Source organism: Cibotium barometz, chromosome 16 (genome assembly GCF_041138505.1).
Source record: "Cibotium barometz isolate CiBa-2024 chromosome 16, ASM4113850v1, whole genome shotgun sequence".
In the NCBI taxonomy this organism is placed as follows: domain Eukaryota; kingdom Viridiplantae; phylum Streptophyta; class Polypodiopsida; order Cyatheales; family Cibotiaceae; genus Cibotium; species Cibotium barometz.
This window is the reverse complement of record NC_141061.1, coordinates 8,579,825-8,600,839: the sequence shown is the minus strand read 5'-3', so window position 1 is coordinate 8,600,839 and position 21,015 is coordinate 8,579,825. Positions and strand designations below refer to the sequence as shown.

The window sequence follows — 21,015 nt, the reverse complement described above, 5'->3', positions numbered from 1 at the left end:
ACATAGGTCGGTGAGTCTACCATTTCGAGGGCCCATTATAGCCTATTTATTGTATCTTAGATTTCACAAGTTCCTGAATGCTTGAAGCCACATCCCCTTCTTTTAAGAAAGGGGCAGTAACATGTGGCACTACTTGCAACTTGATTAAGTATGTCATGTTTGATTGATGAGCTATTCTGTTGCCTTGTTCTCTCTCAAGAAGAGACCCCGGGTGTTCACTAAATAAAAACTTCATACAACATCTGCATTCTAGGGTGTTTTAAACACCCCTTTCTATGGATTTTAAAATTTTCAAGATACTCCCCTACATTTGAAGTTTCCTCCCGTATAACGTTTCCTTTGTTTTGAATTGAAAAAACCCTTGAATACATATATTGTCTCTAACTCCACAAAACCGCTTTTGTTGAGCTCTTGTGCATCATTTCAAGTCCAGCACCCTCCCCCCCTTCTCTTTCGGCAGTCACCTGGAAGAAGAGATTTCTACTTTGAGCACAAATTGCTCCCCTTCCCTTATACTCAAAGTATCATTCACGTTATTGAGTCTAACAATATATGCCTGTACAGAGCTATCTTTCAACAAAAAGTAAAATGCATTAAAAAAGCTATAAATCTTGTGAAACATAATCTAATACAAGCAAACTCAATATGCCTAGTGGGAAATTTTATGCCTTGTATGCTAAAATAAAGGTGAGACAAATGATGCCTAGACTTCAAAAAGGGTTGAAAAAGATAGATTACCACAGAATTGTTGATCAAAATGAATGTCCCAGTCACTACGCAAACCTGCATGAAACATACCAAACTTACGATTTAAAAGTAACACAAATTGTCTTGAAAGTGACATTAAAAAAAAAGACCAATGCAGATTGTATATATTTTTTTTTCAGAAAAGAAACTTTTATTAAGTAAAATAAAATCATACAAAGAGAGATATCAAACCAAAAGGTATTAGAATTTACCAAAGCCCAGCTCTTGGGCAGATTGAGGAGTGATCCTATCTATATTACTTGGGGTGCTATTGCATGGTTGACTCAGTCTGGCCCTTGGCTTCTTTTTGAGGGCAGGGGAGCAGATCCTGTTATACTTTTCCATCAGGGCATAGCTTAGAGATGTTTGCTTTAGGATATCCCCCAGTTCCGATACACAACACCTCCGCTGAGTTTTCGAGGGTATTCATGTTCATGACACCCATTGTATTTGCAGCATATGGAGTGTCAAGCCCAGGCTAGTAGACCCTGCGATTAAGTATTAACAAATAGGAAAAAAACACAAAGACTCGGGCACCTAGCTCACCACCCAACCAGAGAGGCATTCAAGCTCACCCCCAAGCACAGGGGGATAGTAGCATCAGAGATATGGCTCCATGTGCAAAGTCCCTGCTGGCATCCCATACCACCAGAACTCACCCATTGGATGTAAGCATGGAGTAGTCTCTCAAGGCCTCGAGTCCACATTTGAGGAGCTCTCTCTCAAACTAACTCATAAAGTCACTTATATAGGACTCCTATAAACTAGGAGCCAAATATAGCACACGTCTCATAATAGCTACCTACCCCCAATAAATATGCCTATGGTTAACCTAACATGAAGGTCTTAACCTTGGTTAGCCTTGGGACATAACATACTTCCCCCCTTAAGAACCATTGATGTCCTTAGCAATAAATCCAAGGAAGCGACTCTTTAGACTACGCACTGGACTCCCATGTAGCCTTGACCTCAAACCATCCTTTCCATTTGATCAAGTACTTTGAATAGATAGTATGCTAAGACCGTCTAGTACGTTGATCTAGAACCAAATCAGGTTCGATTCGAATATACCTGGTCATGTCCTTGAGATTAGGGATCTCCTCTACTGGCACAATCTCATCCCCTTCACCCAGACGTTCCTTTAACATTGATGTGAAACACAAGGTGGTAGTGCTAACTGGTAAGCCACATCAATAATCTTCTTTGTGATCTCGTAAGGACCACAACATCAAAAAGATAACTTGTAATGCTCTCCAGTTCTCATCATCTTAGAGGCCTTTGGGACCTTGAGATATACCCACATGCCCTCATGTAAGATTCTCGAGGTCCGTCACTAGTTGGTGTAATCCTGAGCACGATCTTGAGCACTCTTTACGCTTTCCCTTGCAACTTTCAGCATATCCAACATATCATGCAAGAAATCTACTGTTGATTGCAACTTGACCTTCCGTAGTCCTACAGCAATGGGTGACTTTGGCTGATAATTGTACATAAGCATAAATGGGCTAAAACCAGCAGCCTCATGCTTACTACTGTTATAAGCACTCAATCTATCGGAGATACCTTTCCCACTCAGACTGCCTCTTGGAGACATACGCCCTAAGCATATCCTCCATAGCCTGGTCTATCCATCCAACTCCGAATGATTCAAAGATGACATGCTCAAGTGTGTTTCCACTTTGGGAAACCCTGATTGCTAGAATTGTGCAGTGAATTTGGGATCCCGGTAATTGACAATCTCCTCATCCAATCCATAGAGTTTGTACAATTGCTCCATGAAGAGCTGAGTCAACTCGTGACTCTTTACCGACGACCAGGGATAAATCTAGCCACCTTCGTCAATCGGTCAACAATGACCTAGATTGAATCATGGCCCCTACTAGTCCGGGGTAATCCAACTACAAAATCCATTGAGACACTTTGCCACTTGTTCTAGGAATTTGCAAAGGATGCAATAACCCTCCAGCTCTAAGCCTTTTAACTTTATTACCCTCGCATTGGCTACATTTCCAAAGATAATCCTCAACAAAGGATTTCATGTGTGGCCAATGGAAATGCCGGCCAACCAAGGCAAAGGTTCTACATATGCCCGGGTGTCCTGCACTAGGTGTGATGACACTCATGCAATATCAAAGATTGGACGTCCAGATCACTGGGCATACAAACCTTGCCATCCTTGGATAGTAATCCACCTCTAATGGAACACTTTTCCAATATCTTTCTCTTAGCAACACTCATCGGAGTGTTCGGAACACTTGGGATCTCATGGAATGTAATCGAATTGGACCGATTGCCAGATTCGACCAAACTAGGAATCATATTGGTAACACCCATTGAGAGAAAGATAGAAGTCAATCGTTATCTCAGTAAAAGAGATAGTATTGACCTCGGGATCCTGCTAAGGGCATCAACAACCCGATTAGTTGCTTCCTTACGGTAACGGATCTCAAAGTCGAAATCTTGCATCAAGTCAACCTATTTGGCTTTCCGATTCTCAACCCTTCAGGTCAGGTTGATCACAAACAAACTTCAATGCATGGTGATCCGTCCAGACCACAAATCAAGATCCATACAAATAGTGTCTCCAGATTTTCGGGTAGGATACCTTATTTGTGCATCTGAAAGCATCTTGCTTTCAAAGGCTATGGGCCTCCCATCCTAGAACAAGGCAACACTTGTTGCATACATAATCATTGGCATCCGTTTCGACCACAAAAGGTTTATTAGGATCCACGATTTGCAATATAGGTGTTGAGGTGACTAGCTCCTTCCGTGCTCTAAAACACCGGTCACTCCAAGCCAGCAGAGGACTTATTTTTTTCTTCTTGTTTCTCACCCTCTTTAAAAGCTGAGTCAAAGAGGTAGCGATTTTGGCATAAGCCTCAATGAACTACTTGAAAAAGCCAGTGAAACCAAGAAATGATTTCACCTGCCTAATCATCTTTCAAACCTTATCTGGATCAATCCTTACACCATCAATAGAGATCTTGTGACCTAGATACAAGAGTTCCTACTTGAAAAAATCACACTTTGACTCCTTCGCATACAACTTCTCTCGTTTGAGTATCTCTAAGACGACTTTGAGATGCTGTATGTGCTCTTCCAATGACCTACTATAAATCAATATGTCATCCAAGAAGATAATAATCCACTTTCCCAGATATGGATGAAACAAATCATTCATCACCTGCTAAAAAGTAGCAAGAGCATTGGTCAACCCAAAAACTCATAGTTGCCATAGCGCGTCCGAAACACGCTCTTAGGCACGTCCCCAGGTTTAATCCTTATTTAGTGATAGCTTGACCATAGATCAATCTTGGTGAAATACTTAGCACCCTCAAGACGATCTACTAGGTCATCAAAGGATACTTGTTCTTAACAGTGAGTTTATTCAAGCCTTTGTAATCTACATAGAAGCCTACACAGAAGCACATGCTACTAGCAGGAGCGTCCCACGAAGACTTACTAGACCGAACAAAACCTTTATTAAGATAATCTTGAAGTTGCCGAGAAATCTCATCCTCCTCCTCATGGCTAAACTGATAAGGTTGCCGGGAGATGGGATTACTACAAGGCAATAGCTCAATCACATGATGAACGTCCTTCTTGGGTGGCAGATCATCTGGTAACTCACTCTGAAATGCATCACAAAACTCTTTTACAATAAAATTTGTTGTTCTTTAGAAACTTCACTTCTTGAGATAGAGTTATATTCACACGCACATGATCTTAAAAAAATTTCAGAACTGAAAAGATCATGAAAACAACAATATGGTTCACAATTAGGATTAAAAAGAGTTTTATATATTTACTCAGCCGAAGCCTAGGTTGAGTTAACATCACAAAATCCATGAGGAACATCACCCCAGATTATCTACAGTTCACTGTCATGAACAAACGAAAGCCTGAGAGACTGATAATCCAACATCATCGTCTCGCTCTTACCAAAAAACCAAGACATTCCCAAGATCACGTCCACCCTGTCAAGGTTCATGATGTGGAAGTACAATGCCTCCCGATAGTCCTGAATTTGGACTGCCAGCTAGGCACCAATTGATCCAACACTTCCATGTCTGTACCCTGGCAAGATTGATCACATAACGGTGATCACTACCACCATGGGTAGCCGGAGTGATTGCACCAAACGTGAAGAAATACAATTGTGAGTAGAGCCATCGTCAATTAGAATCTGCACTTGATGGGCACCTATAGATCCCTTTGCTTGGAGGAGATCATGTGGACCAAAGACAGACTCACTAATTTGACATCCTTGGCAACAACTACTATCCAGATGATGAATTTCAACAGAACAGATCAAAGAGTTACCTTACAGTTCCGTAATGTGTACCAAGGTCTTACCCCCCAAAGACTTCTTCTTTGGACAATCCCTATAGTGATGGCCGGGCTGGTTGCACTCAAAGCACATGTTGTCCTTCCACACCTTCGCCACGAGTTCCTTGGTATGCGACAGGGACTTTCTCTTGCCTCCAGAGCCCTTTGTTGCTGCAAGAAGATTTTACCAGGCAGGAGCCACACTTTTTTGTCTCCTTCTTTCGGTCCCTCGAGGATGCAGGGAGGAGTTTGTATTTCTATCAGTGAGCAGCTCTTGCCGACAGTGACAAGCTCATGTGTCATAGTCTCTGGGCGAGCGTAGTGGGTTACCATTGTAATTGAAGAGGATTGTGTGGGCTCCCTCAATGTTTATGCTTCGAACGCCGCAGCAGGTGGAGCCATCTTCCAGAGCACAGTGTGCAGGCCCTTCCTTGGGCTGACTTTTGGTGCACGGGTGGAGACTTTAACACGATCAAGTCAGCAAAGGACAGACTTGGAGGAGGCACGATTACAATCTCATGCACAGAGTACTCTGCATGGGAGGAGTTGATCCTGGCACTCACGGGACAAGACCCTTGGCATCTTCTAGAGTTTGGACACAACCCCAGGAGCTTGTGCTTCTTGCGGTCCGATAGGAGGAGCATCGGCCTCAACCTCTCTCGACTTGACAAATTCTATGTGGATGAGTGGTCTTGCGGTCGCGGGGGTATGATCGGCATCTTAGCGGGCACCACTTTTTCTTATCACACTCCGGTTATTCTGTCTTTAGAGGACCCTTGGAGGCAAGACAGGCATGCAAGGCTCAAGCACTAGGATTCCGGACAGCCTCATATAAGGTTTTGGAGATCTTCAACAAGGTAAAGCAGATATGGGTGGGATTGGATTTTATTTCAGGCTCTACCACGAGCACCTTGGATGTGGGCCTTGGTGAGATCAACAGATTTTTGTAGGAGGCAGCACGGAGCAAATTCGAGGGATTTCGTGAGTAGGAGAGAAGTCCGAGGAGGGTTCTTGCCTCTCTCGAGCGGCTTTAGGAGAGTTCCCCCATAGTTCGTGGATTGAGAGTCAGCTTGTTGCTGCCCGTACCGAGATCAGATCCATCGAGGAGAGGAGGGTGGAGTACAGGTACCATGCCAGAGCTTCCTTTTGGATCTAGGCTAGAGATAGAGTCACGGGGGACTTCTTTGAGAGATTGCAGCCCCCCATAGGCCGAGAGGTGGTCTTCGTAGGTTGCGAGGCCACGATGAAACTATTGTTTCTAACCCCCCCATGCGAGAGCCGTCAAGGCCATCAGCCGGAGGCTTTAGCCTTGCCTTCCTGACTTGATCCATGACACTTAGACATGATTTGTTCAGGATTGGAGCATTCTAGACAACATCTTCACTTTCTAGAAGGCGACAGCTCGACCAAGCTACAGCAGCAGGACCTCATAGTGCTCCTCCTAGAATTTGAGAAAGCTTATGATAGGGTTGATTGGAGCTTTCTGGAGTTGCACGATGCACTGGATGGGGTTCCCAGTGGAGAGGATCCGTGGTGTTTAGGACTTTACTCAGCCTCTCACAATCAGGTTCTCACCCAGGGAGCCCGAGGTGACAGATTCCCCCTTTCTCGCTTGGTCCGGCAGTGCTGTCCACCTTTTCCTATTTGTTGCCGAGGCCATGAGCAGTTTCCTCTCCGCTTAGGAGATGGGACTCCAAGGATTGCGTCTCCCCCTCCGTGCTTAGGAAAAGCTGTTGGACTTAGAGTTTGTAGATGACACATCAACATACCTATCCGGAGATGCGGGGAATCTCCAGAGATTCGTTGAGGCGATTGAGGTGTTTCGTCACTCATCAGGAGCGAAGATCAACTAGCAAAAATCAAGTGGTTCTGACTTGGTGCCCAGTTGAGGCTTTCCAATGGATCCCGAGGGGCGCTCCAGTCCGCTATATCGGATGCCAGGTGGGCATCGATATCTCTTTGGTGTAACTATTTGGCCCTCCTAGCTCTTTTTCACATGATGGACCACATGCCTAGACACATGGACATATTGATGAAAGCATGGAAACAAGGTTCATGAAGTTGGCACAGGAAAAAGCACCAATTTTGGTTAAAAATAGGGAAAAGTAGAAAAGTCAAATTGAGTTGACTATGAGCCAAGGGTACCACTGGAGAGAGGAGACTGAGCCGAACGAAAAAGCTAAAGGCCGCTTTTCCAAAAAGCAGCTCCAAGGCCCTAAAGCTAGAAAAGCATAAATCAAGAACTTTGGCAAAAGATGAGCAATATTTTATTATTACTAAAATATTAAAGCAAAAAGAGAAAAGCAAAACATAAAGTATTGCTTTTGGCAAAAAGCAAGGCCTTCCCCAAGTATAAAAGAAGCTAGAGCCCTCTTGTTTTGGGCATCAAGCTTATGGAGAGCAAGGAGACCCTCATCTTCATCCACTCGTGACCGCTACCGCTTAGCTCAGCCCGACCGCCACCCAGCTCAGCTGCCCTAGAGCTGCCGCCTCCCCGCTCAGCCCGGCCATCACCCAGCCCAGCCAGCCCGCCGCTCAACTTTGCCAAGCCGTTGCCCGGCCTCCACCTAGTTTCGCCCTCACCCCCAGCCTCTGCCGCCACTCGCCCAACTTTGAGATTCGGGATTTGGATTTAGACTTGCAGCTTGGACTTGGAACTTGGAGTTTGGACTTGGAGTTGGAACTTAGAACTTGGATTTGAACTAGAACTTGGACTTGGAACTTGGCCTTGGGATTGGACTTGGACTTGGATTTGGAACTTGGAGGATGGACTTGGGATTTGGACTTGGACTTGGATTTGGAACTTGGAGTTTGAACTTGGAACTTGGAACTTGGATTTGGGATTTGGAATTAGACTTGGATTTGGACTTGGACTTGGACTTGGATTTGTACCTGATCAATGGATTGGAGCTGGAGCTTGGACTTAATCATTGGATTGGACTAGAACTTGGATTGGAACTAGAACTTGGACTAGGACTTGGATTGGAACTAGAGCTTGGACTTGATCATTGGATTAGACTAGAACTTGGATTGGAACTAGAACTTGGACTTGGACTTGTACTTGGATTTGGATTCATTGGATTTGGATTTGGATTCATGGGACTTGGATTCTTTGGATTTGGATATTAGATTTGGTACTAGCCCGGTGAGAGATACTTGGGTGGTCATCCTCGTGGTGTGCTCGGCATCAGAGATCTCGTGCCTAGACATAGACATCAACATCAACTTGGATATCCTACATCGGCATATCTGTTTATTTTGTATTCATTGATTGTATTGATCTTGGCTAGCGTGCCCGTGGATTGTTCTTGAATAAATTCTTGAAAGGGAGCTGGGCTTGTTCCTCGCTTAGTGTGGTGTATTGTGCAAGATCCCTATTCCCTTCTCTCTCTCTCTCTCTCTATATCTTTATCTCTTGGACACGTGGTTAAGTCTGACACGGCACGCCCAGTTGGGCTTACAGTAGTATCAGAGCAGGATTTCTCTTGAAGAAACTTTCTTGCGGTGACAGAGCCATGTCGAGAGCAGAGGGAGACCAAGGGCCCAATGAAGGGAATAATTACGAGACCAATGCAGAACTTCAAGATGGGAACTAGGGTTGTCAATCCGTTACCTCATGAGACCACGGTCATGGCATCAGAAGAGTACCATGACTTTCAACAGTTCAAATAGTTTCTCCAAGATGAAGAATAGCTTGGAGAGCTAGGAAGGAAAAGGACCAAAGAAGGACTCGAATGTTTGAAGATTTCATGAAGGATTGAGCCACCGAAGCCGAAGGGGTTGAAGCTACTAAAGCCTATCTTCGGGCCAAAGGAGTCACCATTGCAAAAGGATCTAGAGCTACCTGCTCTATTTCTCATAGAGGAGACAAGGAAGCTACTCCTAGGTATGTTCTCTTAGATGCAGTTTCCTTAGGACAGGCAACGGAAAGGAAGGCAAAGAAGCCATAGAGATTGGAAGATCATCAGATTGACATCATGCCAGGAAGTTCGATGAATGGTTTGCAGTGGTGCTTAGCCCATTGCATGTTTCAACAAATAAAGCTGTGGAATCTTTGTGGACCAAAGCTGAAACAGAACTCTTTTGAAGCACCGAGACTTTATGCTAGCAAAGGACCGGTGTTGGTTATTCTGACCTTTTTTGTCGTTGAACATGATGCGATTGCATTGGAGCATTCTTGAATCAAGCAGGCCATGTTGTGGCCTATGAATGTCAAGGACAACAAGGAAGCAGATGCATTATCTTGGAGACTCCCTGAGCTATGCGGTTTCTGTGGGTTACCATATGGATGTCACTTTGATAAAGGATCCATATGCTACCAAAGAGGATTTCAAAGATGTTTTGAAATAGAATGCAGATTAGAGATTTGGTGACTTTTTTATGTCATCAAGTAGGGTTTTCTTATGATGCAAACCCAGGTTATGTGTGACACAAGGAATTGAGGCCAAGGTAATGGAAGAGTGTCATGCTTCTTCCTACATGGGGCATAGAGACACCTTGACTACACTTCAAGCTTTGGAGAGCTACTTTTATTGAAATACTATGAGAAAGGACATTGAACTTTATGATTCGAGAATGTTTGGTTTGCCAGAAGGTCAAGATTGATTGACAAACACCAGCAGGACTATTGCACCCATTGAATGCTCTATGGGAGAACATTGCTATGGATTTTATCTTTGGATTGCCAAAATCAGGGAATGATGGTATATGGACCTTTCGGATTACCAAGAAGATCAACCATGTATGTCATCGGTTAGACCTTTCAGATCATTGGAGGATGTATAATGCCTTCCATGTCAGTTTATGAAAACCATGTACAAGAGGAGCCTCTATTGAAGGATCCACCAGGGGTGGAATAGCCAGAATAGATTGAGTTTCATTCTGTGAGAAAAAGAGGAAAGACAGTGGTCAGAAAGTTGCTCTTGGAATTCAAGAATTATTCTCTCTATTGGATGCGAAATGGATGCCAAAGAAGTACTTCAAGGACTATCCAGATATACTACGAGCTTATGAGGAAGTAGTTTGTCCAGATATATTTGAAGTACAGGTATATCGACGTCTTGTGATCAAGACATATTCAAGAGGGAGGGATTGTATCTCTAGCCCTTTTCATTGTATATATATTGGATTGGAATTGATCATTATCCTACTTATATAATGATTATTTGGACATGCTCTAGTTTGGGTGGGCAACAATGCTTGATAGCCCAAGGAGCGAGATTTGTATATGGGAGGCAACAATGTCAAATGACCCATTGGACAACAACGATGCCCGAACGAGATTCGTATATGGGAGGCAACGATGCCAGATGACCCATTGACGGCAACGATGCTAGATATCTTGGACTTCGCAATCGGGCGGTCATTGCGACTAGATGGCCTAGATGACTATATTGGACTTCGTAGTCGGACAGTCATTGCGACCAGATGGCCTAAATGTTTCTATTGGATTTCGCAGTCGGGCAGTCATTGCGACCAAATGGCCTAGATGAGAATGTATTGGATTTCGCTGTTGAGTGGTCATTGCGACTAGATAATCCAGATGAATGTATTGGATTTCATAGTTGGGCGGTCAATGTGACTAGATGGCCAGATGACTATTGAGCGGTCCTAGTGACCAGATGGCTCAGCATGATTTCGATGAAACCAGACAGGACAATCCATGAACAAGAGGATCATTACTTGTGCACTCCATACTGATGTATGTTTGAATTTCTTTGACTTTGTGTGCTGTTTTTGATGTGTGGACAATGCTTGGATTTATGGCATGTGATAGTCCACTTGGCTCCAGATTACCTGACTAGTACTTGGAGTACTCCGTGTATTGTGATATCATCTCACAATCGAACGTAGCCAAAGTATCCCATGCACGACGTGCTTTGAGAGTAAATTGGGGTGGGAAAAAGCTTGACTTCACTTTACGTTGAAATTCCACCCAAGTAGTTTGTCACTGCTTTTACGAAGAACATTCCACCATAATGATGCACGGTCAACCATGTGGTTGGCAACACATTTGAGCTTATCCCTTTTTGAAAAGATCTTCTTAGAAAAATAATCGTGCGATTGACTGAAGCATGAAAGTACATGACAAGCATTCTTTTTGCCATCAAATTTGATAAAAGAGAAAGTACGATGGCTAATCTTATTGCCCTTTTTTGTTTGTTGGGCATCCAAAGCAGCCTTGATGATTTTGGCAATGTGTGCATCTTTAGATTATGGAGAAGAAACTTCATTACCACAACAAGTAGTTGTTCGAGGGCGAGGCGCTTTTGTTGTTCGTCTTGAAGTAGTTGCTCGAGAAGTCGAATGTGATCTTCAAAAGTTGGTGGTCGAAGTGGTGAGTTTGTAATTCCACCATCTCACGCATTGGCATCTGCATTGGTAGTGGTGTCGTTGATGGATTGGTTAAAATCGACTCTTGAATCCATGGGTTTGTGATGAAGAGACTTGAATTGGTTAAGTTATGTGGTAGGAATTTTGCTTAGACGCTTGGAAAAACTATCAAAAATTTTAAAATTTTTATATAAATTTTTGGACTAAAAAAGGGTATTTTTGGACAAATAAATGGGCTATGGGAGAATAGAGATAATTCTTGGAATTCTGAAAATTTCTAAGCACTGGAAAAATTCTGCAAAAGTTGAGTTGGCCTATGAGCAAAGGATTTAAAAAAAGAGAGAATTTAAATAGATTTTGGAGATTATAAAGAAAGCTTTTTATAAGCTTTTTTTTTTTCCAGAAAGAAGACTTCTATTAAGTATGAAAAAATTTTACAAAATGGAGATTTCACACCAAGAAAGGTGGAGATCTCAACCAATCAGAAGCCTTGTGCTCCCAATAGTGTCCCGAATGAGAGGACGTGAAAAAGATACCAATGTCCCACTCTCTCATAAACTGGCCGTGCTTCCTCTCCGCAGCCCTCGAAGATCCCTGGATTCTGGCCCAGGTAGCCATGATGGTGTGAATAATATCACTGCAAATCCTGCAAAGACACTGAGAAACAAGAATGGGAGTACCCTCAATAGCCTCGGTGCATCTAGCCTTCTAGATATTCCAGGCTGAGATGCTAGCAATAATCTCCCAAGAACTGTCTAACCTCTGTGCCAGAGGGACAAAGTGTGAAAGTGGCAAATCCTGAAGACAATACTGCCGAGCAACTCCTTGCCTAACCATAATGGCCAAGCTCCTGTCAGTCCCCTCGAATCTCAACTGTGGCCTAGACTGTGTCAACCAAATGATAGAACCAAAAGAAATGATAGCATCCCTCTTAATCCTACCAAAGAGGTGTGCAATCGCAGACCAAACCCTCTGTGCTTCCCTGCATCCCCATAAACAATGGTATTAAAGCTTTTAATAGCTTTAATAAGCTTTGAGCAATATAGCTTTAAAGCTTTACTAAGTAAAGCAAGAACCGAGCTGCACACAAGGGGCGGAGGGGGAAGGCAGAAGGCAAAAAACCCCAGGGGACGGAAAAAACAGAAAGAAGGGGAGGGTAAGGCGGCGGCGAAGAAAAAAAAAAACAAAAACAACAAACAACAAACAACAAAAACAACCAAAAAACCCCCGCGGGGGGGGGGGGGGGGGGGGAAGCAATGCAAAAAGGGGGGGGTGGGGGGGAAGAGAGGGCGGTGGCTGGCGGGGAACTGAAGAATGGAGGGGGGGCGCGCAGGCGGGGGAGGGGGAGCATACGCGAGGGCAGGCGGGGGGGGGGGGGGGGGGGGACAGACGCGTGGGCGAGAAGGGGGGGAGGGCGTGCACGCAGCAGCGCGAGCAGGGGGGGAGCGGGAGCTTCAGCGAGCAAAAAATAGATGCCTAACGATTTGATTAGGCTGAACTATTTGTCTTGACCATAGAAGTAGATGCCAATCCATACAATGCAATGGAATCAACTTTGACTTCTCAAAATTGATATAAAGTCCGGAAGACTTACCAAACAATTGTTAAACACCCATGATGCATGTGAGATGGATTGGATCATTTTTAGGCATGAAGAAAGAGTCATCTGCATAGGCCTGTGCCATAGAGTGAGTTCCATCCGAATTCTGCAGGTCACAAAGTTGTCCTGTCTGCATCAATTTGTCAATGCACAAAAGCAAAGGATGTGTAGTAATTGCATATAGCAATGCACTGAGAGGGAAACCTTGTCTTACTGATCTTCCCAACGTCCAATGTCTGGAAATATCCTTACCAAGAATACAATGGGCAGTGCTATCCCTATAGAACTAATAGATTACATGCCGCATTTTCATCCTCTCTCTCTCTCTCTCTCTCTCTCTCTCTCTCTCTCACACACACACACACACACACACACACACACACACACACACACACACACACACACACAAAGAGATGGTTCAAGAGGTGGAACGCAATGGTCCAAGTATGCTGAAGCTTTCCTATATTGGTGCTTTGGCATTGCCAAGAAGACACCCGGCCACTCGACAAAACCAGTGGTCCATCTACTTGCTCAAACAAATAAGTAAACTCCGAGAAGAAAATGCCATACTCAAGTGGCAGCTTTATGAATGCCCTTGAGTCGTCATTGTTTGGGACAACATGGAAAAACATGGTACAATTAGGTGGTTGACTGGTCTGATGGGCACAGCCTGCAGATGGGACTGTCTTCTTCCCTTCCAGTACAACTTGGATTCTCTGTTTCTGGATCTCTCACGACAAGAAATCAACTATCTCATTCGGATGGACTTGCTAGGTCTGCACACAAGCTGGACATGGGTGTCCCAACCAGCACTCACCACGAAACCTCAATTTTATAGAGCATTTTTAAAAGACTTTCACCCGATGGGTTCATTGAGAGCCCATGGTACTTACAGATGGATGTGTTGCATTGCATGTTGCTACGAATTGGCCAGCTGAGGGTATCTTCTCATGGTCTTAGGGTTGAGTCTCGCAGAGCCGAGGTTCATCCCATGAGATGCACGTATATGCAGAGTGAGCACCACTAGTGAGGAGGTGGAGGAGAACTATTTGTTCACATGGCGACTCTACTATGAGATTCGAGGGAGATTTCATCGACTCTTTTGGGATGGATTCGATCCCCTCTCATGGTTCATGCAGTATGAGGACTAGAGACGTTTGAGCATGTATTTACCGGAGCCTCATTGTTACATAGAGGTATTTCTGAGGCAGCACTCCGTGAGATAGAGCCATTGCCCCCAGATCACAGATTTCTTTGGGTCAGCCAGTGACTATAGTGGCCCCGACAGGAGCAGCAGCATGGCCAACCTGGTCTACAACAGCCTACATGCTAGCATGATCCTCTAGCTGCATGTACACGGGATGTCACTGGTAAGCGTGCGTGATCCCATTAGAGAGCCAAAGGCCCTAGACCTCACAGGCCTCATCCCTCCACCCAACCAGCAGCTGCAGATCCAGGATGTCCTTTGACGATATGGTGAGCTCCCATCACAGTTGTAAAAAGATCACTCTCTGAATGATAAACAAAGGCTCTATTCAAACGTGATATGATAAAATATTCATCTCTTGTACAGAATGAGAACATGCCAGTGTATTCTCATACCTGCAGCAATACAAAAGGTTTAATTGATGTGTATGGCCTTGTCTTGAAGAGATAACATGTTCTGGACATTAAGAAGCGAATTAAACATCAAATGGTATGATCTAAGTAGATAATGATGATGAGAAGGATCATTGCACAAGCCATTGCTGCCACTGCTGTTTCCCATGCGTGTGCTCCCATGCTTGTGCTCCTCCCCATTTGTGCTGAACCTGTCTATCATATAAAGTGAAAATTCCCATGCTTGTGCTCCTCCACATTTGTGCTGAACATCTCTATCATATAAAGTAAACAATTCCCACCTTGTGCACCTTATCATCATGTAAAAGTTCCCCTCTTAATAAAACTAATCTTTGTTTGGAGATCGTGCATATGATAATTACAGCATCCTTCTTCAAATGACATGAAACTAGATTAGAATAAAGTGCAATAAAAGCTTTTAGCATTACATTTTCTGGAAAAACTCAAAACAGCAGAGAGAGAGAGAGAGAGAGAGAGAGAGAGAGAGAGAGAGAGATTAAGCGTCTACTAAACACCCAATGGGCATTACATTTTCTGGAAAAAATCAAAACAGCAAAGAAATGAAATGATATATTAACATCTCTAAGAGGCCATAGTGGCCTATGAGACCAAAACTAAGAGAGAACAACTAAATGAGAGTAAAAAGCACAATAACTGATTGTCTTACAGTTATAAAAACAGAATTGTAAGACTCTGAGATGATACTGGGTAGAAAATACTGGAAAATGTATATCCGGTAGATCCATGTATGCTTATCACTTGAAGTGTTGCCCTCTTCTTAGATAAAGTATCTCCGCCATGGGGCTGTCTAGAATGAAGAGGTCGTAGAAGCGAGGTAGGCGCCTCCGATGCCGAGCAATAATGGCTCTGATCTGGCGATGGTGAGGATGCCGTGGTCAGGATCCTCGTGGGCGTGGCCGACGAGCACGACATAAGATGACTGCTCTATTAGTGGTGACTCCCTGGGAGCATGGTTGGTGCCCTGATGGCCCAATGGAGAAGGTATCAAGAGGTGTGTGGGTTGGGTTGCTGGTGCTGGTGCTGGTGCTGGTGCTGGTGCCGAAGAAATCTGTCAGGGTCCTCTGTCTATGTACATCATGGCTCGGTCTCCTGTCTGCCAAGAGGGTCTCTCTGTGTCTCCTGAGCTAAGTAGGAACAATCCCAGGCATCTCTGATCCTCAAACTCCAAGACCCTGCGTAACAGCCCAAAACCCTCTCGGAAGAGGCAGTGATATCTCCCTCGGATTTCATAATAGACTGTACATCGACAAATGTTGGAACATGAAGCCAAAGTGAGTGTTTCTAGTGTGTTTTATTGAGTTCTGGAGTAGTACTAGACTACTTTATATCCTAGTGTGCCACGTGTCACTATGGGACTTATCCCATATACATGTCACCTAGAGTGTGTGTGCCTACTCTATAAAGGCAATGTACTTTCTAGTCTTGGGATATCAATCAACAATCAAGCTCTCTTGGCCTACATGTGAGTACTCTTGGTTATCATTGCTTTGCACTTGTATTGTCATTTCATTTCCATTTCATTCCGTTCCTGTGCCTTCATGTGGTATCAGAGCCACTGCTTCTTTGCTCCTAGAGATTGAGGAGAGGGAGGCCAAAAAGAGAAGCCATGCCCTCTCTCTCTTTCTCTAAGTGCAACAGAGTATGCTCTCCTCCATCTTGAAGACTTGCTGCCCAACATCTTGAAGACAAGGCCATCTCCAGCTGCTGCCCCGATTTCTGCTCCACAAATTGCTCCTGCTGCCCGTCAATCTGCTCGTGCTGAAGCCCACGATTCTGCTCCAGCTGCTGCCTGCTCAGATTCTGCATGACCTGCTCCTACTGCCCGTGCTGAAGCTCTTTTCCTGTGCATACATGCTGCCCCGCATATCTCTGTTCAGCATCCTTCAACAGGCCGCCATTCTGCCCCTTCTTCAGGCTGCCCTATTGCTGCCTATCGACATGCAGCTGGTCGCCTCAATGTTCAGAAACTGCCGCTGCCCTGCTGCATCTGCATCACGATCTACTGAAAGAAGAGAAATTGCTGCCCACAATCTACCGATGCTCGTCATTTTCCTGCGCAACTCTGCATCTTGCTGACGGCCCCATCTCCTGCTGCTCCTATTCGTTTCAGTTCTGCGCACACCAGTTTCCATTCTGCTGCTCCAGCATCAGCTCCTCCTCACCATATCAATTTTCCTTGCTCCAGATATACCTGCGTGCACCCTGCAGCGTGGAGAAGCTCTTCAGCGCATACAACTGCTGCACATTATTCTACTTCAGATCTGTCTGCCATGGAGTCTTTGAGATCGAGTACCTTTATTGAGAAGTTCACTGGTAAGAACTTTCCGACATGGCAAACAAAGTTGCGTCTTATCCTTATGAAAGACGGGGTGTGGAATGTTGTTTGTGGCAAGGATAAAAAGCCACAATCGGATGAGAAGAAAATTCTACACTGGGAGAATTTAAACGACAAATCCCTTTCTCTCATTGGTTTGGGTTTGGGTGATGAAGTTATTCATCATCTTGACTTTGATTCCACTGCTCAAGAATTATGGGAGAAGTTTGAAGGTCTCTTTGGCAATAAGGTAATCAATTCTAAGGTCTTCCTCCGTCAAGAATTCTTCAAACTCCAGATGAAGCATGAGGACTCTCTTCTCGCTCATCTGAATCATATGGAGTCTCTCATCACTCAACTTGCTGCGTTGAAGGCCCCAGTTGGGGATGAAGACCAAGTCGCGGTGCTCCTCACGAGCATTGAAGAAATTCCTAAGTATCGGGAGATTATACCAGCATTAAGAGTGGCAAGCATGAGCTACCATGACATGGTTGCTATGCTTCTTGATCATGAAAGAAGGCATATTGATACTCCTGACGCCAATGCACTATTTTCTAAAGGGAGGTTTCCTAAAGGGAAAGGTAACTTCAAACCTTTCAAGTGCACTTACTGTGGAAAGCTTGGTCACACCGAAGATCGTTGCTTCCAGAAGCTGGCCAAACAACAATCTAAAGACCATGCCAACTTGGTTGGGACTATATCCAACGAAGACGAAGACGATGCAGACACCTCTACTCCAATTCATGTTCTCACTGCTCACATCCAAGATCTCTCTCTTGATGAAGAGGTCTATGCACCGGATGATCTTGACTTTGTTTTTTGAGTGTGTCGAAGGTACTCTGCCTTGGGAGTCCCCCTAAAATGAATGCAAATAAATCATGTGTTGAGTCAATAAAGGTTCTCAGCCTTGGATAGTCTTCCTAAAATGATGTTATTCTCTTTTACTTTATTTGTGTGTGGCTTCCTACCACTTCATGTTATGAAGCCAGGGGGGGATGTACTATGGGGGTCCTATTATTGGCATTGATGGATTTCGTTATCAGGCCTGGCCGAGTTCTAGGATGTTGGTGCACTCCCTAGACCGTTTTGTTGGGTCAGGTAGCCATGCTTCTCTTTTGAGCCTCTGAGCTATTTGGGATGTACAGATTAGTAGATTCATCATGCCATGTCATGTTCTTGGCTCCATTCTAGTAATCTCTCACCTTGCCTTCATGGGGGGGTGTTGGAACATGAAGCCAAAGTGAGTGTTTCTAGTGTGTTTTATTGAGTTCTGGAGTAGTACTAGACTACTTTATATCCTAGTGTGCCACGTGTCACTATGGGACTTATCCCATATACATGTCACCTAGAGTGTGTGTGCCTACTCTATAAAGGCAATGTACTTTCTAGTCTTGGGATATCAATCAACAATCAAGCTCTCTTGGCCTACATGTGAGTACTCTTGGTTATCATTGCTTTGCACTTGTATTGTCATTTCATTTCCATTTCATTCCGTTCCTGTGCCTTCAACAAATGTAGTGCTCCTCTGTCTCTACCTCCTGGTAGCATAGCTGACAAATGCGGTCAACCAAGATCAGATGCACATATTGCCCTGTCTCAATCCGCAGCTGGTGTGATGAGGTCCAGATCTCTCCAATGGCACAACATATCCCATTTGATAGGTGTACATCCATGTACGCCGGGAGGGTGATAAAATCATCTGGTGAGGTGTAGAAAATGGCTCTTGTAATGAGCCGTTTTTGTGCCTATGGGCTCAAGGGGGTAGTCCATGTCCTCTCTGTGTCCACTCTGATGATATCCATCCTGATCACGTGGTTTTGCTCTGAGCGGGTGAGATCCAAAAATGGACAATCCAGAGGCCGTTTTTGTGCCTATGGGCTCAAGGGGGTAGTCCATGTCCTCTCTGTGTCCACTCTGATGATATCCATCCTGATCACGTGGTTTTGCTCTGAGCGGGTGAGATCCAAAAATGGACAATCCAGACTATACTGAAAGGGTGGTAGTGCCTCTATCCGCAAACCATGTAGGTCAACCCATGAACTCATCTGAGCGTACCAGCAATGAGTATCTCCATCCTCTACTGCCAACTGTATGGATGAGGTCAATGCTAATCGGGAGTATCTTTGCTGAGGGAGCTCCCATAGCCGCTGTAAAAAGGTAACTCCCTGGAATAGGCCCTCGATCACTACTGGTGCGGCACCCAGCTCACCCCGAACAATCTCATGTGGTGCTGATGATTTGCTCTGAATCATGCGGGCAATCGTCATAATGAGCGGTCTCTCCATTTGCCTCCATCCCTCATCCATCCCTCTCTGAGATCTCTGATGTATGCTGTGCCCCCCGAATTGGAGCTCCGTACAGGAGGGTCGGTGTGACAAGCAAATCAAATAGCCACAATTCGGTGCGCGGCTCCTAAAACTGTATATGTGCACACTGCCTCTCAAGTGCCCCCAAGGCTGCATGCCCTCAAGCTAATCTAGCTGCTGCTGCTGCCTCCTTCAGGGAGAAACGCAGTCCTCTCAAAAGTAACTCCCAAGTAGACATATAACCTGACGTACTCAACCGGCTCCCCTCGGAAAGTGAATTGAGGCTCTGATCTCGTCACCCATGCCTGTGTGGTGTTAAACACCATAACCTTGGTTTTCCCAAGGTTCACTGTCAGATCTCTATCCGCACAGAAAGCCTGTAATGCATCGAGGTGTCTCTGTAATCCCTCTGGGGAGTCTGAGATTAGAACAATATCATCAGCATATAACAAGATGGGTATCAACAACCCTCCCAGGCATGCCCCTGGGCCTCCCAATCTGTCTACATAATCAGAGACCGCATCAATGTATAGCAAGAGCGTGGCGATAGCGGGCATCCCTGCTTCACCTGTATTGTGCAGGTCACCATATAGAATAGTCCGGCCGCCTGGAGCTCGGACTCTGCCTGTCATCACAGACTCATACAAAACATATATCCCCCACTGCATATCCTCGGGTACCTCAATGTCATGCAATCTATGCATAAGCCTAGCATGTGGTACGGTATCGAAGGCTTTGCGGTAGTAAACAAAGTAGCAATATATCCTAAGCCATGCCCTCTTCAATAAGTGCCCGAAGTGTCAGTATGTGATCTAAGGCATTTAATCCTCTCCTGAAGCCGGCCTGTCCATGTGCTCGATGACCATGTCTCTCAGCCCAGTGGCTCAGCTCTGACTCCAATATAGAGCCATATAGTTTGGCCAAGTAATGACCAATCATGATCGTCCTGTAATTGCCTGGTACCATGGGGTCCCCACTCTTAAAGAGTGGTACAATTATATGCTGTGTCCAGCTTGCCGGGAAACCCTCACAAATGGCACGATTAAACACATGTACGATGAGCGAAGCCAAAGTGTCGCGTGCATATGAGAAGTGCTCTCCAACTAGCCCATCATGATCCTGTGCCTTTCCATTCTGTAACCTGTCTATCCCATCTAGCACCATCCGGAGAGTAAAGAAGGTGCTTCTAGCCAGTCTAGCTCCCAGTGGAGGGGGGGTGGGGGGTTGTCTTGGTGCATGATATAGCTCTCTAGCATAAGTATGCCATGCCTCAGGTGGAGTAATCGGAGTACCAGGCTGTCTCTCCTGAAACATCTTCCATGCCCTCTTGCTGTCCTTCCCCAGGAAGAGTTGGTAGATCTCCTCCTCTACCTTAGCTAGATAGGCTCGTTTCTTCCTCCGCACAAGGGGCCGAAAGATCATCTTGGCCTGTCTATGCGTGCGAGTCCCAATGACAATCTCACGTTGTAGTTGTGCTCATGTCTCATGACACTCATCATCATAACAACTGTTCTGTGGGGCAATGCTGCGGGGGTGGGTGGAAGGGATCATAGTGCAGGGAAATGCATATGAGGCGGATGCATGTAGTACACCTGCCAATCCTCTCATGATCTCGTCCAGAGGCTATGCGGGTCTAAAGCGAACAAGCCATCAGATACTACATCTTGGTAAACCCCAACTGTCTCACGTGTAAACTGATATCTTGGGTATCTAGGTAGATGAGTGGCTGGCCCATCTCTCGG

The 21,015-nt window shown here is 45.0% G+C and overlaps 1 pseudogene across 1 annotated transcript in view; it reads right to left on the bottom strand.

Annotated features, from left to right (window-relative positions):
• Positions 1-21,015, bottom strand: part of LOC147630335 (protein ZINC INDUCED FACILITATOR-LIKE 1-like) — an 81,052-nt pseudogene that overhangs the window by 16,764 nt on the left and 43,273 nt on the right. The window contains exon 16 of the transcript XR_015267623.1: positions 739-783. The product of XR_015267623.1 is annotated as a protein ZINC INDUCED FACILITATOR-LIKE 1-like (transcript). The remainder of the gene's footprint in view (positions 1-738; positions 784-21,015) is intronic.